This window comes from Marmota flaviventris, chromosome 11 (assembly GCF_047511675.1).
Source record: "Marmota flaviventris isolate mMarFla1 chromosome 11, mMarFla1.hap1, whole genome shotgun sequence".
Taxonomy (NCBI): Eukaryota; Metazoa; Chordata; class Mammalia; order Rodentia; family Sciuridae; genus Marmota; species Marmota flaviventris.
Genome location: NC_092508.1, coordinates 96,957,219 through 96,961,474, shown reverse-complemented (window position 1 = coordinate 96,961,474; position 4,256 = coordinate 96,957,219). Strand labels below are relative to the sequence as shown.

Sequence of the window (4,256 nt, the reverse complement as noted above, 5' to 3'; positions counted from 1 at the left end):
TCCATATGCAACAAAATGAAACTGAATCCCTTTCTCTCGCCATGCACAAAATTTAACTCAAAATGGATCAAGGAGCTTGATATCAAATCAGAGACACGGCGTCTGATACAAGAAAAAGTTAGCTACAATCTACATACTGTGGGGTCGGGCTCCAAATTCCTCAATAGGACACCCATAGCACAAGAGTTAACAACTAGAATCAACAAATGGGACTTACTCAAACTAAAAAGTTTTTTCTCAGCAAAAGAAACAATAAGAGAGGTAAATAGGGAGCCTACATCCTGGGAACAAATCTTTACTCCTCACACTTCAGATAGAGCCCTAATATCCAGACTATATAAAGAACTCAAAAAATTAGACAATAAGATAACAAATAACCCAATCAACAAATGGGCCAAGGACCTGAACAGACACTTCTCAGAGGAGGACATACAATCAATCAACAAGTACATGAAAAAATGCTCACCATCTCTAGCAGTCAGAGAAATGCAAATCAAAACCACCCTAAGATACCATCTCACTCCAGTAAGATTGGCAGCCATTATGAAGTCAAACAACAAGTGCTGGCGAGGATGTGGGGAAAAGGGTACACTTGTACATTGCTGGTGGGACTGCAAATTGGTGCAGCCAATTTGGAAAGCAGTATGGAGATTTCTTGGAAAGCTGGGAATGGAACCACCATTTGACCCAGCTATTCCCCTTCTCGGTCTATTCCCTAAAGACCTAAAAAGAGCATGCTACAGGGACACTGATACATTGATGTTCATAGCAGCACAATTCACAATAGCAAGACTGTGGAACCAACCTAGATGCCCTTCAATAGACGAATGGATAAAAAAAAAATGTGGCAGTTATACACAATGGAGTATTACTCTGCATTAAAAAATGACAAAATCATAGAATTTGCAGGGAAATGGATGGCATTAGAACAGATTATGCTAAGTGAAGCTAGCCAATCCCTAAAAAACAAATGCCAAATGTCTTCTTTGATATAAGGAGAGTAACTAAGAACAGAGTTGGGAGGAAGAGCATGAGAAGAAGATTAACATTAAACAGGGGTGAGAGGTGGGAGGGAAAAGGAAAGAGAAGGGAAATTGCATGGAAATGGAAGGAGACCCTCATGGTTATACAAAATTACATACAAGAGGAAGTGAGGGGAAAGGGGGAAAAAAACAAGGGGGAGAAATGAATTACAGTAGATGGGATATAGAGAGAAGATGGGAGGGGAGGGGATAGGGGATAGTAGAGGATAGGAAAGGCAGCAGAATACAACAGACACTAGTATAGCAATATGTAAAACAGTGGATCTGTAACCAATATGATGCTGCAATCTGTATACGGGGTAAAAATGGGAGTTCATAACCCACTTGAATCAAAGTGTGAAATATTATTTGTCAAGAACTATGTAATGTTTTGAACAACCAACAATAAAAATTAAAGAAAAAAAAAGAAAATCAGGGAACAATATCAAGGCAGGATTTTTCAGGTTAAAATTTATTAGAAGGCAAAGTCCCAGAGAAGTAAGTAATCAGATGCTTTTGTTCTAAAAAAATTTTCAGATCAGAAAGAAACATTTTAAAAACTGGACTATAGCACTGGTGACTCAAAATCTCAGGAGTCAAAAATCAAAGCCCGCAATCATCCAGAGAGCACCCTGCACTCATTCAACTGGAAATTCCAAGAGTGAAACAATACATGTAACACAGAGTAAAAACAACCATAACATCAAGTGTAAAATGAAAAGTCTATAATAAACTTTAAGCTTTGAAAATTTTTTGTGGTTCAATATTGGTGGGTGATCCCTAATTCCTAGTAGTAGGAAATTAAAATATTATTTGGAGGAAAGTATCTTCATTTTAGAGTCCAGGATTTGCACACATATTTAAAATATAGGGAAGAGTACACAAGAACCAAACTAGTGAAATTAATAGACATAAGAATTTTGCCTTCCCTCTATGGTCCATTGATTTAGAGAATTTACTTTTGGAACTGCTATTAAATTGAAATATAGGAATTTTGGTAGAGAACAAAAGCCAGGAAGTAAAAGATCAAGGTTTTCAGGATTATAAACTATGCCTAGACAAGATCTTTATAGTTATTTAATCATAGAATCCAGGTAGATCAAATAAATTTGGAGACTACCAGGTTTTTTAAGAAAATGTATTACCAAATAAACTAAAGTCCATTCCAAAAAAAAAAAAAAAAGATTGATATATAACAAAATTTGTCATTTTAACCTTTATAAGTAAATAATAATTGTCATTCATTATATTCAAATACAATGCAACCATCACCACTATTTTCAAAATTTTCCATCACCATTAACAGAAATTCTTTACTTATTAAGCAATAACTTCCCATTTCCCCTTTCCCATGGTTTTAGCCAGCTCTCCATCACTGTGACAAAATAACTGGATAATCAACTTATAAGAAAGAAAGATTTATTTTGTCTCACAGTTTCAGAGATTCTAGTTCATCCCTGGTCAGTTAGCTCCATTCCTTTTGGGCCTGTGGAGGGGCAGTATATCCTGGTGGGAAGCACGTGTTGGAGCAAAGTTGCTCACCTCATGGTGGCGGACAAGGGGAGGGAGGAATAAGGGGAGGTGTTGAGAAACTGATATTACTCCATTTTTGAGAAACCAGCTTCTACCTCAGAGCAAAGCCTGTCCAAGGAAGGGGGCGTGACTCTTGTCCTTGGAAAGACCCACAGAGCACTCCTAGGCACATACCCACCCTGCTGAGTTGTTTATCTACAAATAACAGGAGAGATCTGCTGCGCCAGGTGTCCCTGACTCAGTCAGGCTAGGTGAGGACCCATAGCAACCCCCTAGCAGCCACCAATCAGCATGAGACAGGGAAAATACCTGGGATGCCAGATGACCCCCCAGTAGTTTATGGTGGTTGATAACATGTTGGGAAACCATGTAGTTTAGCACGTATTCCCCTCATGGCTTAAACCAATCAGTTCAAACGAATCCCCTTCTTGTGCTAACCAATCACGCCTACCCAACTTGTTCCCGCCAGTGAATGTGCTAATCAATGTTAAGAGTTGTTGTTGGGGGCTAGTGGAATGGCAGATGAGGAAGAAGACTCATCCGTGAGTGAACACCTCAGTCTCAACGTTCTGCTTTTCTCATTCCTTTAGGCTCCACAGCGGAGTCAGAGTTGAGAATCAAGTCTGTTTTCCTTAGCGAATTCAGCCGAGAGAATGCAGGGACTTCGCTTTACTTGCCTTTTTCATTGGATTTGTCATTTTATTTAAGGAAGAAAATGAAGAAATTGGAGGAGGTGCAGAAGGTGGACAGGGTAAAAGAAAGAGACTTTTTTCTAAAGAATTATGATGTATGATGTATGGGTTGGGGATGACCAGAATCCTTACACTGAGTCAGTGGATATTCCTGAAGACCTTGTCATAGAGTTCATCACTGAAATGACTCACAAGGCAATGTTAATTGAAAGACAAGGTCGAGTACAAGTTGAAGATATCGTCTTCTTGATTCGAAAGGACCCAAGGAAGTTTGCTAGGGTTAAAGACTTGCTTACCATGAATGAAGAATTGATACGAGCTAGGAAAGCATTTGATGAAGCAAACAACGGATCTTGATAATTTTTGTACTTCATGAAATTTCATTATCTTCTGTGGAAATCATATATAATAATAGTGTATTTTGTTCAGTAATGTCCTAATATCTAGGCATGTAAATGAAAGATGGAGAAACAAAGTTTTCAGCCTTTATTTTCATGTCTTTGATTTTAGAGTGATCCTTGAGCCTTTAATTGCCTACCTTTACATGACTATACTTGAATTACTTACTGAGTTTTAATGACTACACATAAGTTAAAGTACCTTACAAATTATGCAGTTCCTTCTGACTTTTGACTATCTAAAGGATGAAATAGTATTTATGTGTTAGGTATATTTGTGCCATTATAATCTATTCTATAGCTGTTTAATATGTGAAATCTAAGTGACATTTTGACTATGACAGCTGAGACATGCCTTACATATTCTGAAGTTTTTAGACAACAGTGGTCGGAGATGTTATTAAAGATAGTGAATTGGTTTTTCTTTTTAAGGAGACGATATTTGAAACTACAAGTTTTTGTAAGAATGTTTATGTGTCTTAAATGATAATTTGTTTTAATATTTTCTAAAGAGTGATTTTTTAAAATTTTTTTTTAGAAACTTAAAGTTTCATGTTGATGCTTGCATGTTGAAAGACTTTTTTTATTTAAAACCTTTTGGGACTTAGGTT

The 4,256-nt window shown here is 37.1% G+C and overlaps 1 pseudogene; it reads left to right on the top strand.

Moving 5' to 3' along the window:
* Positions 1–3,070: 3,070 nt before the first annotated feature.
* Positions 3,071–3,604, top strand: LOC114093877 (transcription initiation factor TFIID subunit 13-like; annotated as a pseudogene).
* Positions 3,605–4,256: the final 652 nt, after the last annotated feature.